The 16,086-nt window shown below is 44.4% G+C and overlaps 1 protein-coding gene across 1 annotated transcript in view; it reads right to left on the bottom strand.

Moving 5' to 3' along the window:
• LOC126244256 (zinc finger SWIM domain-containing protein 8 homolog) overlaps positions 1 to 16,086 on the bottom strand; it is a 525,958-nt gene that overhangs the window by 414,133 nt on the left and 95,739 nt on the right. The window lies entirely within an intron of this gene.

Genomic DNA, 16,086 nt, shown 5'->3' with positions numbered 1-16,086 from the left:
CTCCATTCAGCTCACGCTTGACACCACTGAAGTCGCAAACAGCTGTGGTTTAGGTTCAGTGGACTGCACGCTACAGGGCGTCTGGCTCGAAGCTGTTCTAGAGGTAACTGATTCGTAACAGTTCGTTGTGTCACTGTGGTGCCAACAGCTGCCCAAATTGGTGCTACAGATGCAGTACGATGCGCCAGAGCCATACGTCGAACGCTCTTCTTGCGATCGTACATTCTCGTTACCAGCGCTGCCAGTATTCACCTATAGTGACTACATTCCTGTTAAGTCTTTCTGCAGTATCGCAGAAGGTACATCCAGCTTCTCGTAGCCCGATTACACGACGTCGTTCAAACTCCCAAGGCAAAATCCCCAGCGCACCCCTCTCAGATTCAAGGGATAAGATGGCCCATTGGATTTTCCGTCGAAAACTGAACTCAGGTAACATGAAAACAAAAGGAATGTGTACTGAATTGTGGTAAAATAAGCAAAATAGAAACAATGAACTGTCCAAGATCAGCATGTGCAACATCGACCGACTTTAAATGGCAGTGCCGTTTTGGTCATGTGGTCACGGTGTTGGACTGCAAAGGGAGAAGATCCAGGTTCAAATCTCTATCACGCCCTACTTTTTTCACAAAATTATAAACTGACTGTGCTGTGATTGACGTGTCTGTTCGCTGTATTCAAATTTCTGTCTGTATCGTGGTGAAAAGTCCTCCTGCGACAGCGACGTTTAACGAAGGGACCTCCAGACGTACGTACCTCCTATTTGTTCTACTGAAATGGCATATGTTACGCCTCTCGCGTTCCGTTTTGGAGGTTTTTATACTTGAATTCCTTCTTTGTAACATAGTTCACACCCGTTTACTTGTTTTCATTTCTGTGAGAGGATTATGCGGCACCTCGCCTGTTCTCACTATTCATCATATTAACTTGTGATGGTAATACATTCTTACCGGGAAACGCATATTATACAACCAACGTATAGTACGACAATTTCCAAGACTGCAGAAAGAGAACAGACACGTCAATGTTCGGACGGTCAGTACATAAATTTGTGAAAAAAAAAAAAAACAGGGACACGAGGGAGGTTTGAACACGAATCTCCCGCTTTGCAGTCCAACACCGAGACCACACAACCACGACGCCGATGTTCTTGCGAATCGCACGATATTGCACATCTTGAGAACGGGCCGTTCACTGTTTCTACTTTGCTTTTTTTTTTTCGCAGTTCAGTACAACTTCTTGTTTTCATGGTGACGGGCTATCCACTGGACCATTTTACCACTAAATCTGAGGGGGGTGCGATGTGGAGTTTCCCTTATCAGTGAGGTGGGCGTCTCCGCCTAAAAGCCATTCTTGCCTAACACGAACTCCCCAGTCCAGTCTCCACGCTCATTAGCGTGTATTTACAGCAAACCTAAATTGCATCTTCATAATAGCGCTAACGTCACTCATATGCGACTGGGGCGGAATCTGAAGACACATCATGTTTCAGATGTAAAAACACGCCTACCAACTTTCGTTTAGGTCGCACAATTCCTCCTTGGTGTTGCGATTTTTTTTTCTGGCACTGTATTGTTCACCGCTTTAAGGTAAAGTGCCTAGGAATAGGCTTCAAAAAATCGATTTATTGTTTTTCATCTTAAACTGATGTTTAGAGTTTTTTTTAACAAACTGGTGGTTAAAAGAACTGAATTGGACATCAGGAAAGAGTTTAAAAAATCAACTGAAAGATCCTTCGGTGTGCGTTCACACTCATGTTTCTCCTGCTTTCACACGTCAATGTTATCAGACTCCTGTTCGAGAACCACATACTATAGAACTGTTTTTCAAATTGGCAACCTTGTTAGAAGATACATTTTCCGAAGCTCTTTATGTTCCCCCGGTATATCTGGTTTTCGAATGTTGTTTTCCTTATAAATTTATGTACTTTGAGTTGCTTCCGTTTTGTCGTTTTCTAAAGTTATGAAGCCTGTAGTTTGTTTTAATGTGCACGTGCGAAGTGCTAGAGTTGCTAGGAATATATTCTAGGTTTAATATGAGACAGTAACTGTTGGCAGTTGATTCCATTAGAGGGGCCGAAGCTGAAAAGTTGGTCCTTGATGGAACTAAGGACACCAGAATAACAAGGAGGAATAAGAAAACGAAGAGAGAAGACTATGCAACTGGAATGTTAGGAACAACAGAGGTGAGTCATAGATCGCTTTGAATTGAATGTCCCAAGAACTGAATTTTCTGACATTTATTTTATGCAAATAAAATTATCTGAGGTAGTGGGCTGAAATTTTTTTGGGATGTCTCAGAGTACTATTTGGAGGAATGTAGACTACAGGCATTAATGTACTATCAACAGGAAAGAAAAGACATTACTACTGATCACAAAAAGTACCCTTAATTTTGATTATAACATAAATATTTCTAGAATAATAGCTTGTGGCTGAAATGACGTGATTTCGATTACTTTTACACAGACTAGTTGTTAACGACTAGTTAAAAGTTTCAAGCACCTAAGTACGACAGATAACGGATAGATTCCACGTATGGATCGACATATAAAAATGTAATTTACTGATCTATACAAAAAAGTGTAATACAATCAATGCGAGAAGTAATATGGTTAACGGCAAATCGCAATGACCAGCAAGATAAGTACCTACTGTTCTACAATTTTCATCCTACTTATGGTTCACGTTTTTTAGTTACAGCCGTGTAAACATTATGAAAATTGTCATTTTTCCAAGCATTCACAGGCAAGTTAAAACAGAGCACTGGCCATTTTGGAGCACCGTGATATTGAATGCTACCAGGACGTCACGTGCCCCTCCAGTGCCGTCAGAATTCATGGAAATAAAGTGGCGTACAAGTACCAGTCGATTGCGTGGAATCCGCGCGTAAGATGTGAAGACGTGGCAACGGCAGAAAGAAGATATCGTGACTGGACGTGACCTCGACCACACTGTGAAAGAAGTAGCCCGATTTGTTGGTGCGTCAACGTGGACTGTCTAGCGCGTCTACAAGGAAGTGTGCCACTATCTACCATGTAACGCGGTAAACTAATAGGGAACTGTAGTGTCATACGCCCTCTGCTGTTCCTGATTTACATAAACGATCTAGATGATAATCTGAGCAGCCCCCGTAGATTGTTTGCAGATGATACTGTAATTTACCGTCTAGTAAAATCATCAGACGATCAATTCCAAAATGATCTTGAGAGAATTTCTGTATGGTGCGGAAAGTGGCAATTGGCACTAAACAAAGAAAAGTGCGAGGTCATCCACATGGGTACTAAAAGAAATCCGATAAATTTTGGGTACATAATAAATCGCACAAATCTAAGGGCTGTCAATTCGACTAAATACCTAGGAACTACAATTACAAGCAACTTAAATTAGAAAGACCACATAGATATTGTGGAGAAGGCGAAACAAAGACTGCGCTTTGTTGACAGAACCCTTAGAAGATGCGACAAACCCACTAAAGAGACTGCCTACATTACACCTGTCCGTCCTCTGCTGGAATATTGCTGCGCGGTGTGGAATCGTTACCAGGTAGGATTGACGGAGGACATAGAAAAAGTGCAAAGAAGGGCAGCTCGTTTCGTGTTATCGCGCAATAAGGGTGAGAGTGTCACTGATATGATACGCGAATTGGGGTGGCAGTCACTGAAACAAAGGCGGTTTTCTTTGTGGCGAGATCTATTTACGAAATTTCAATCACCAATTTTCTCTTTTGCTGACACCTACCTACGTAGGAAGAAATGACCAGCATAATAAAATAAGATAAATCAGAGCTCGAACGGAAAGATTTACGTGTTCCTTTTTCCCACGCGCCATTCGAGAGTGGAATGGTAGAGAAGTAGTATGAAAATGGTTCGATGAACCCTCTGCCAGGCACTTAAGTGTGAATTGCAGAGTAACCATTTAGATGTAGATGTCACACATTTTCAACGACAGTGGTTTCACGCCGTATACCAATTGCTGTTGATACTGAAGGCAGGTCCATCTCAATCAGGTTCCGGGCGAAAATTGCGATAAGAACTGCACACAAAGGACATTTGGAGTAGGGTCCGTCGCAAAAGATTGTCGCTGACAGCAATGCATAAAGCTGCACGTCTTCAATGGGCAGTAGCTGATTGGAGGCGTATAGTGTTAACACGACGAGCCGCGACTTTTTAAGTTTTCAGATTATGCAAGCTGTAGAGCGCAACAACGACGCCTCAATGAGGTGTTTAATCCCGGTATGCGTGGACGGTGCAGTTCAAGCAGGAGGTGTTTTCCATACCCTGACTTGGGTCCGCTCATTAGGTTAATGTAACATGAACCAGGATGTTCGTTTCAATATTCTCGGTGTCATGATTTTCCTTTCTTCTACAACTTTTACCCGAGTAAGCTGTCAATACCCCTGCCTCCCTATGTAATAACCGTGTTCACGCAAGCACGTACATGTTCCTATTTCACGTACAATTAGATACCTTATCGCAGCCCGACTGGCCAGCTAAATCATCCTACCTTAATTTCACAGAAAATGACGGATTATTTGGAACGGCGGTACAATTTGCTAGACAGAGATGATGTTAAAAGTTATTAGCGAGATACCCCTGTGGGTTATTAACTTTTTTTGGTCCCTTGTACGAGGGTTGCCCAGTAAATAATGCCCCATATTTTTTTTCTCCGAAATAAAAAATATTAGAAATGTGAAACTTTAGGTGCGAGTTATTTGAAGTTTCCCGCGTGTGTACGCAAAGTTTCAATTTCCTCCGACAGATAGCGGTGGTGTAGGAATGTTCTAAAATGGCGTCTGCAAGTGACATCCGTCAGAAACAACGTGCAGTGATTGAATTTCTCGTAGCAGAGGAAGAAACCGTGGGCAATATCCATAAACGCTTGTGCAACGTCTACGGAACATCTGCAGTCGATAGGAGTATTGTTGGTCGCTGGGCACAGAGGGTGAAAGCATCAGAGGGCGGTGCTGCGGAGCTCCGAGATTTGCCGCGGTCGGGAAGGCCTCCCACGGCTGTCACGCCTGACATGTTGCAGCGGGCTGATGTTCTCATTCGACGGGATCGACGCATTACGACTCGACAATTGGCACTGGAGTTGTCAGTAAGCAAAGGAAGTGTGGATGTGATTATCAATCAGCTTGGATACTCAAAAGTGTGTGCAAGATGGGTTCCTCGGTGTCTTACTGTCGATCACAAATCCCAAAGAAAAGACATTTCTTTCGATTTGTTGCGACGCTTTCACGTTGACGGGGAGGCCTTTTTGTCACGGATTGTGACAGGTGATGAAACTTGGGTGCATCATTTTGAGCCCGAAACAAAAAGACAATCGATGGAATGGCGTCATGCTTATTCTCCACAGAAGAAAAAATTCAAAACAGGTCCTTCAGCCGGAAAAGTCATGATGACTGTGTTTTGGGATTGCGAGGGCGTAATTCTCATTGATGTGATGCCAAAAGGCAGTACCATTAATTGAGAGGCTTATGTCAAAACATTAGACAAACTTAAGCAGCGCTTCCGGCGCCTTGGGCGTCATGTTAACCCACAGTATGTTTTGATTCAGCATGATAACGCTCGTCCTCACACAAGTTTGAGGACTTGTGAACACATCGCGAAACTGGGTTGGATAGTGTTACCCCATCCACCCTACAGCCCCGATTTGGCTCCTTCAGACTTTCACTTGTTTGGGCCAATGAAGAATTTCATTCGTGGAAGACGTTTTGCCGATGACGAAGAAGTGATTCACGAAGTGACAACCTGGCTCCGTAGGCAGAGTAAAGATTTTTACCGGCAGGGAATACACGCTCTTGTGTCTCGCTGGAAAAAGGCCGTCGAACTTGAAGGAGATTATGTGGAAAAATAAAGCAAGTAGACAAAACATCAGTCTTTCACATATGTAAATTTGATTGTTGTGGAATAAATACTTCTGGAGAAAAAAAATATGGGGCATTATTTACTGGGCAACCCTCGTATATTTATTTATTAGGTTCAGTGGGACTATGAGGGCCATTTCTCTTTGGTCACAGAACTACTCTGCGCATAGTTTACAGAATGATTGAAAATTATAAATATTAGACTAACCAAGTGATAAAACCCAAAAAATTCAAATTATACGAATAAACAACAGAGAGAGAGAGAGATATTACTTTCGCATGACTCCCATGAATGGACAAGCACTGGTTAATGAATATAATACGAAATAATACATGAACAACTGAACTCAAGATACTGCTGTGTTGTAGCGCGACCCCTCATGTTGCAACAGCGAATGGGACGGGTAGGTTGTCGGGGATTACGGGAGTAAACAGCGAGGTCATCAGCCCCTAAGGTCAAGAAGTAGTTTATCTTGAGTCAGCTACGTTCGCCAGAAATTTGATCTAATTATGAAAAGCATGTAGGAGTGGTAAAATGGAAGCATTGAAAGCAACTGATGCCAGTGCTAAGAAATAATTTAAAGTGAAGTATGCTGGTCGGGCCGGTGGCATATGTCAGAGGGCAGAAGGGGCCTCGCCAGGGCTCATCTGCGGCTAGAGAAACCCCACCCGCAGCCGAGCGCCGCCAATCCGATTATAGGCGAAAACAGTTACATAGTACAGAAAGCATTCTAGCCAGGAGATTCGAATAGGAATAGTGAAACAAAGAAGACTAATAAAACTTAGCGGACATCAGTTGGACCGGCAATAACGCAACACAGTGAAAGAAATAATGAGGTCAGTAGGTAATTGGGGCCAGGAGAGTGCATGCAATGAGGACCGACCCTTCCAACCCGATCTGTTATAGTCGAAGCGTTAAGGACAACAGCCCCTCTATTCGTCGGAGTGCAACCCCTTAAATGGAAAATAGGGTGCGGCACAAGAAAATGGGCTGACCGCATCTAAAAGCAATTACAAGAGAGTGAAACAGGCATGACCAAGGCGACCGAAAAAAGGCAGGTTGGGTCGAGGTGTACTCCAACCCAGCGTGCGGTGGCAGATGCCTCAATCCTAACGACACTGCTCTCACCACAAAAGTAATTTTAGAATGTTATAGTTGTGAATAAAAACCACTTTCATGGAGAAAACTGAGAACGACTTCAAATGTCCGTGAGTTGTCCGCCAATATTAGAGGCAAGGAATCCGTAAAATCTTAAAGAGTCAGAACCTGGGAGCATTCCATTTTGGACGAGCCACTGTCTGTAAAACGTTTGTAGTCCGCCTCTGTAGTTTAGCGGTCAGCGCGGCGCATTACTAAACGAAAGGGCTTGGTTTCGATTCCCAGCCGGGTCCGAGATTTTCTCCGCTAGGGGACTGGGTGTTGCGTTGTCCTTACGGTCGTATCGTCATTATTGACAATCCACTACTGAGATGGCTGCATGGGCACGATCCGGAAGTAAAATAAGAAAAAATAATCCGTTGTCACACGGGCCGTGCGCTTGAACGTCAGCGCTGAGCGTGCCGAGTTTCTGACGATATAGCGTGGGAGAAAGCACTCTGCTGAGCCTTGCCGAACGTGCAGAGCAATTTCAAGCATGTCATACCTGAAAACTGACAATGGTACAATAATTTTTATCTTTTTGTGGAAGGCTATTGTAAATTTGTATCGCACTACTGTAATGGGACTTGAATAAGCTGATGTTCTTACTGAGTGGACATCGAACATCGTTTTGGCCTATAACATGATAATAGTTATCGAAGTTTTTATTTAAGGTGGTCTATTAACTACAGACAGAACATGGAGAGCTTATGGACAGGGGAGTAAATGAGCGTTTTAATGGAGCTAAGGTAATAATTTTACGTCCGTTCATGTAATTAACAACTTGTGTGATTTGTGAGCCAGACTACTATCGCTGAAGACCGCCGCCGTCACAGATCACAGATATATATTTTTTTCTACTAGGGTTGGATAAAAAGTAGTGCCAAAACTGCCGTAACATAAAGGATGTGCACTGAATGACATCCGCGCTGCCTATAGGAGACAGAAGAAGTTCAGTTGAAGTAGTGCAGTGAGCGGCTTCAGCTGTGTCTGAGTCACTTGCAGTGTGTGCTGCTGTGGCCAGTTCATGCGTGCTAATAGTATGTTTAGTCAACACAAACATCATGCAAGGATCAAGATTGAAGTGACACGTGGTCGGCGCGCACAACTTTTTTCAGGGACTGCGTGAGGCGTGTGATACAGCATTGCCTTATTGTACGTTGGCGAGACGGGTGAAAAATAAGTGTTCGTCGGGATGGCAAGGTTGTCATCATTCAAGATCGCCCCCTACCCCCCACCCCTCCGTCCCCGTTCGGGACGACACCCCACTGACAACATGACAATTCAGTTCCTTGCTCCTCGCTGTATGTGGATCGCCGATGGACTGCATCCCATCAGCCTTCATGATAAAGCACGATGCCACACGGCGAACACCGTGAAAGAGCTTCTGCGTATTTGGGTATGTGGGGGTGGGAGATACTGGAATATTCACTGAAATCACCCGATACGAGTCCCTGCGGTTACGTCAAAATGAAGGCAGTTTTCGTGGCAAGCTCTACAGCACAAGAGACGACATCAGTGCAGTACACCTGCAGTGTGCGACGCCAACAGTGTAGCAGAAGGTGGCCGAGACGCGGGGCGATTATGCTGAGGGCATGTAATATGGTGAACGTCTGTCAGTAAAGGCTGGTATGAATCATAACAATGTTGCCACTACCGTTTTTTCCAACCCATGTACACAGGGTGAACATTAATAAAACCGACAAACCGCAGGGACGGATTCCTGACCGGAAATGGAGAAAAAAAGGTGCCATGAACATGTGTCTGGAAACGCACCGTTGCCACAGTAGATGGCGCTGACGAATGAGTTCCTCTGACCACGTGCCGCGTGTTCCTTGTGTGTTGCGCGCTGTGAGATTCACGCAGCGTAATGTAAGCAGCAGAACGGTTCTTCGGTGAAGAGGACTGATGACAGAAATCCCGTAATTGTGAAGGTCTGGTGCAAAAACTATCGACAAAATCCTTCCCGTAGAGGGAAATCCGCTGCTGATAATCCTTGCACTCGTTTCACGTGATAGGGATAGTCGCGGTTGTCATGCGGGGTACACGTAATCGTATTTTGGCCTACACTATGTTGGCGGGCCACTTGCCTGGAGCTTGTACGACGTTTCGTCTCAGTATCCTGTACAACCCGGTCCTGCAAATCTGGCGTACGCACAATCAACCGCCTCCCTGCACGTGTGACTGCCTGAAAGGGCAAACGATCACACTAGAGATGGGTAGTTCGCGAACGAACGGGTGCAAAGGAACGGTTCACCAAGATGAACGAAAGGACCGAGGAACAAATTCCAAGCAACTATCGGTTCATAGTTCACTAGTTCACTTCGGCAGTTCTCGTTCCAGCCTAGGTCGCGTACTCGTCTCAGCCTCGGTCTCCCTCGGCCGCGTCCGTCGTTCTTCGCAAGACCGCCTGTCTCAGTTCCACTGCCGACTGCTCCTAGTTAGTTCAGTATCTAGTTGCTCGTTTCGTTCACTGCGCTCGCCTATTTTACATGTGTTCCAAACTGTTCTTGCACTTGGTTCTGGCTATTTAGCGTCCACGACCGGTAATCAAAAAGTGTTTTATAGTTACGTAAATTACATAAAAATTACGTTGTATGTAATAGGTGCGTCTTTTCAGGTAACGAAAGGGCATATCAGCTCACTTCATTATATCGATAAATAGCAGAAGGCATACATATAACAAGGCATGTTTTTTTTGGTATTCATATATTTTTTGGTTTCATCGACTTGATTTAGCAGCTAACTTTCAATAATTTACTTAATTTTTAGTGTAAGAAAACTTTTAAAACGATTTTCGTGTATCTTTCATATACAAAACATAACATTTAGGAAGGCTCTAATTATTTTTAAGTTTGGTTCTTTCCAATTTGCATTACCTGCTGGTTTGGTTTCTTTGAAAAAAAAAAAAACCGTGGGTTGTGGGCCTCTCCATTTGAAAAGACATAGATTGCCATAAAATCGTATTTACTTATTATCTCAAAAACATTTGTTCAGAAGGAGCTTTCAAACCAAAAACTGCGAACTTAATTATTATTATTATTATTATTATTATTATTGCTGCATTAACTTTAATAATGCAAGATAAAAACCTAATTTTTACTAAGCGTGTGACGCAAGTATGAGTGAACCACATTTTATTTTATGCTTCCATAAAGCCTCTACTTCGCCTACGACCTCAGAGACAACGTGAAGTATATATAGGGTGTAAACGATTATTGTTCACAACGTAGCATAGCTATGTAGTGGAAGTTGAAATGAATAATTTTATACAAGACACTTGTGATCTATTAAGTTGGGAAACAGCCACCAACAGGTTTACAAGAATACATGAGCTATAGCCCATGCGCGTCGCGTGAGATTTTCATGTTCTCTTCTCCAGCTCTCTACACATCGTCATCGATTGTTTCGCAATTGTTGCTTGCATTAGCTTGTTATTTCTTCACTGCCTAATTATTACATGTTTGTCTGTTTGTTTGTTTTATCTGCTCGTACGGGCAACACATCGTCCGTAATTGGCGAGCAGTCTGTACTCGGGGCCGGTTTTCCGTGCGCCACCCTATGTTATTTCCCTGCGATCAGCCACACAAGGCTACGGTTGGCTAAACGAGAGGTTCTGCAGAATCACAGAAATTACATGTAAAAGTGTATAAGAATTCCGTAATGAATAAAAACTCTATGCTCCAGGGGGGGGGGCAAGTGCCCCCTCTTGGTGCCCTCCATCCTTCAGTCACCTACACTACTAGTTTTCAGTTTTTCCATAAACTAAGCACAAATGAACGAGTAAAAATGAACGGTTCCCAAAAAAGAACTATCGGCAGTGAACTAGTTCCCAAGAATGAACGAGTTTGCCCATCTCTAGATCACACAAACGCCCAGAAAAGGCTTGGAATGTTGTGTGATGTGGTTGGTGTCCGTGAGGGTGGGTGGTGGTATAGCCACGCTGCCTGTAGACCGTTTACATCTGCTTGGCGCTACACAACCATCTCGGCTTGTTCCCGACGTGAATACCTGGCTATTCTAATACAAACAGTACGCTGCGTCAATCACACAGCTTGCAACACGAAAGGAACACGCGGCACGTGGCCAGACGAACATCCATTCGTCAACGCCTTCTACCGCGGCAACGACACATTTCCGGACACGTGCTCATAGGACCTTCTTTCCTCCATTTCCAGTCAGGAATCTGTCCCTGCAGTTTGTCTGTTTTATTAATGTTCACCCTGCACTGACAAACCACATTAGTCACCACGTGTGCCGGCCGAAGTGGCCGTGCGGTTAAAGGCGCTGCAGTCTGGAACCGCAAGACCGCTACGGTCGCAGGTTCGAATCCTGCCTCGGGCATGGATGTTTGTGATGTCCTTAGGTTAGTTAGGTTTAACTAGTTCTAAGTTCTAGGGGACTAATGACCTCAGCAGTTGAGTCCCATAGTGCTCAGAGCCATTTGAGCCATTTCACCACGTGCACTGTGACGCAGGTGCAGTAACTCGTGCGGTTGGTTTTAGCGTCGGGCCTCCACGTCGACGTCAGCTGCCGGATCCCGCGTGAGTACTGCTAAAAGCTATCGCTGCCAATTAACGCCTGTCCGTTTCGAGAACTCTCGTGTACTGTATAGTTTGCGCCCATAACCTACAGCCACTGGGGCGCGCTGAGGTCGGAAACGTACCGTATGTGCAAGCGATTTCTGGACGTTATGCAGCACGGAGGAGAGGAAGTCAGCACGTTGTACTCCGAATGCCATGGGTCCTGCGATGGCGGTTTAACGCTCCGCAACCACGACGTTGAGGTGGATCGTTACATAAAAAAACTATGGGTTAACCTGGTTGACCGATACGGAGGTGACGCAGGGCTGTGAATGAACGAAAGGAGCAACGTGCAGCAGTAGTCTTCTAGATAGTGCGTAGTTTATTAGACGGGGTCTGTAGCCCACCAGATAATGTAACATCTCCGAGTGGGTATAGAATGTATTTGCACACGCAAATTCACACCTGGGATCATCAAAGCGAATGTTGTGAGAGTAGTCGCCTCTCCAGACAAATAGTCGGCTATTTCAATCTCTGGGATACGCGAATAAAAGTTATGCGCGTCACATGACGCATGCCGTCTGGTCTGATCCCGCGCGCTGTCAGTCTGTGTGATTTTCGAGCGCATGATAGGCAAGCAGAGCAGCACGCGGCATCGTCGTTTTAATAACCGCCAGATGTAGGCTCTCCGACGCATGGTACACTCAAGTTTCGAATTAATGTACTCAGTGTGTAACACACAGATACAGGTACGATGATGTTTAACTAGCTTCGGTAATTTTTGCCCGAGTGAATAGTATGACATTTGTATTTTAGATATTAGAGCGTACATCAGACCTTTGGAAGTTTTTTAAATTTTTTGAGAGGACTATAAACAAAAGTACGTGCTTGTGTGTTTCGGCGAAAGCAGGGGGGACGGCGGCGGCACTACAGATCATCGAATAGAATATTCGTGAATTGCATTTATGCATATCGAGTGGTGAAGGCAATTCATCATCCAACACACTCACTCTCTCTCTCGTCGGGGTTAACTTCCTTTTTCCTCTTTGAAACGGGCGAAATTTGCGCTAGGAATAAGTTTCTTCTTGATAGCTGTCAGGAACAGTGCTTTATGGAGCGACAGTGGCACACTGAGAGCCGACGATGTTAGCTCGCTTGCTGTTAGTTGCCAACTAAACTAAAACGTTTCTTCGCTTCTTCATTTTAATAGTAACGTTATTTTCATCTCTCCACCAACAAGGACAAGCAATGAATGGGCTACCAACAAGGACAAGCAATGAATGGGCTGAATATACGGCGCGAGATTAAATTTATCTTTGTACTTCGCTGGTAACCATTTTCACATATGTCCAGTCTCCAGTAACTTTATGCCTGACATCCTTTTTCAGCTGTCTTTATTAGTCATGTTGCTGTCACGTAGGATACGGAATCTAGCATCATATGCGACTGCCGCGTCGTCATCAAGACACACTGAAAGCATTTTTATTGAACACACACGAAATTACACATGCACATCAACTGACTAGCTGAGAATGTGCTCTTTTTTTACACACAAATACACTACTGGAAATTAAAATTGCTACACCAAGAAGAAATGCAGATGATAAACGGGTATTCATTGGACAAATATATTATACTAGAACTGACATGTGATTACATTTTCACGAAATTTGGGTGCATAGATCCTGACAAATCAGTACCCAGAACAACCACCTCTGGCCGTAATAACGGCCTTGATACGCCTTGGCATTGAGTCAGAGCTTCGATGGCGTGTACAGGTACAGCTGCCCATCCAGCTTCACCACGATACCACAGTTCATCAAGAGTAGTGACTGGCGTATTGTGACGAGCCAGTTGCTCGGCCACCATTAACCAGACGTTTTCACGTGGTGAGATATCTGGAGAATGTGCTGCCCAGGGCAGCAGTCGAACATTTTCTGTATCCAGAAAGGCCCGTACAGGACGTGCAACGTGCGATGATGAATTATCCTGCTGAAATGTAGGGTTTAGCAGGGATCGAATGAAGAGTAGTGCCACGGGTCGTAACACAACTGAAATGTAACGTCCACTGTTCAAAGTGCCGTCAATGCGAACAAGAGGTGACCGAGACGTGTAACCAATGGCACCCCATACCATCACGCCAGGTGATACGCCAGTATGGCGATGACGAATACACGCTTCCAATGTGCGTTCACCGTGATGTCGCCAAACACGGATGCGACCATCATGATGCAGTAAACAGAACCTGGATTCATCCAAGGAAATGACGTTTTGCCATTCGTGCACCCAGGTTCGTCGTTGAGTACACCATCGCAGGCGCTCCTGTCTGTGATGCAGCGTCAAGGGTAACCGCAGCCGTGGTCTCCGAGCTGATACCCATGCTGATGCAAATGTCGTGCAGATGGTTGTTGTCTTGCAGACGTCCCCATCTGTTGACCCAGGAATCGAGACGTAGGTGCACGATCCGTTACAGCCATGCGGATAAGGATAAGATGCCTGTCATTTCGACTGTTAATGATACGAGGCCGTTGGGATCCAGCACGGCGTTCCGCATTACCCTCGTGAACCCACCGATTCCATATTCTGCTAACAGTCATTGGATCTCGACCAACGTGAGCAGCAATGTCGCCATACGATAAACCGCAGTCGCGATAGACTACAATCCGACCTGTATCAAAGTCGGAAACGTGATGGTACGCATTTCTCCTCCTTACACGAGGCATCACAACAACGTTTGACCAGGCAACGCCGGTCAACTGCTGTTTGTGTATGAGAAATCGGTTGGAAACGTTCCTCATGTCAGCACGTTGTAGGCCTGTCGCCACCGGCGCCAACCTTGTGTGAATGCTCTGAAAAGCTAATCACTTGCATATCGCAGCGTCTTTTTCCTGTCGGTTAAATTTCGCGTCTGTAGCAGGTCATCTTTGTGGTGTAGCAATTTTAACGGCCAGTAGTGTAGAATGTTCTACGAAATACCAATAATATATTAGTAATTGAATCCCTGAACAGCCTCGAAATCACAAAAGAGAAATGATTAATATATGCAGGAGCTGTGGATCGGACCGATTCCGTACGTTGCCAGCCAGCAATTATAGCCGATACACGACGGTGGATGACGCATTTCACGCTGCAATATACATGTAGACAGCTTCTGTCATGTATCAATTTTCTAAAAATAAACGCGACAAAAATGCCTCGCCGATGACAAGATCATTAAAGATAGTACGTGTGGTACCTTGTAGCTTCTCCAGCTGTGGAGAATTTAGTAACATTACTGAGTACTGAATGGATGGGGAGTCGGAATAATGAACGGCCATGGTGAAGTGTTCACTTAATTGTAGAAACATGGGCGCCGCATCGACTACGTCGTAGTACTGGGCTGACAATGCCCCGACGCTCCTGTGCCCTTTTAATGTGTTAACCCTTTCATGGGCAAAATTATTGAGCAGTTTTTTTAATGAATGGAGAGCAGATAGTAGTTAACAGATACGTATATTTATCATACAGAATATCAAATTTGCTCCAACTGTGAACGTGAGGTCACACAACAAGGTGGGAAGTATTCTTCCCACTGCCCTTCCTTGGAGTTAAATGACAAAAACAACTTTTTCAATATAAGCCATATTTATTTGATAAATTTACTTCTCTTGTTACAATGATTGTTCACAATTACTTGCCATGAAATTTTCTGAAACATGGGTCTGTGCAATATGTAGAAAGACAGTGAGTGCTTTTCCGCAGCTTTGGCACTACAATGACGGCACGTCCAGTAGGTTTCTCCTAAAATGGGTTGATGCTCCCCTACAGCCATATGACCAAAATCTTCAGGTACTTCACCCATTTTTGCCAGAAATACAGGTTTTTGTCCACGCCTTTTTTGGGATGAGAAGCCAGCGATCTATTGTCTTGCTAGATGGATCCTGTATGTGAGCTGATCATGTCCACTTTCTCTTTTACTTATTTTCCAGAGGATAAAACTGTTCACTGCAGCAACGTCCACCAGGAAATAAAATATTCTGTGCCACCATTTTACCTTTCTCGTAATTGATCAAACTTATCGACACCACCCATTATTTTGTTGTATTCTGCCACAACTTCAGGACGAGAAATCTCTGTACTAGTACCATCCTTGTTTTTCCTTTTCACTGTGGCTGTTTCTCATGGGTCATGAATTGAGGACAGGAAAGTGACTGGACGGTTATCCATCCATTTTACTGCAAAAATGGCTCCTTTTGTTTCGAACTGGAATTCTCCTCGTTCCAATTTTACGCTTTCCTTCATAAATTTGGGTAAATCAAAAATATTTATCTTATACTATAGCTTTGAGGAAGAAGAAGAAAAAAATCACAAAATGTCACGCAAACAGCACTGAAAGGCTCCTCTACAGAGCAACACTCAGCTATACAATGCCTCTGCCTTAAGGTACAGTAAAAACGGCAGGAACTTCCGATTGGAAGTAGTACCCTATACTGTTCACTAGGTGGTAGCACTGTACAGAGGTGGGAACTGTGAATCCCACGGGACTAGGAGCGAGTTCATTGTAGTGGGAAGCATGTTTCC

The sequence above is a fragment of the Schistocerca nitens genome, chromosome 1, assembly GCF_023898315.1.
Source record: "Schistocerca nitens isolate TAMUIC-IGC-003100 chromosome 1, iqSchNite1.1, whole genome shotgun sequence".
Taxonomy (NCBI): Eukaryota; Metazoa; Arthropoda; class Insecta; order Orthoptera; family Acrididae; genus Schistocerca; species Schistocerca nitens.
Note: the sequence above shows the minus strand (reverse complement) of the source record. Positions and strands in the feature narration are given on the sequence as shown.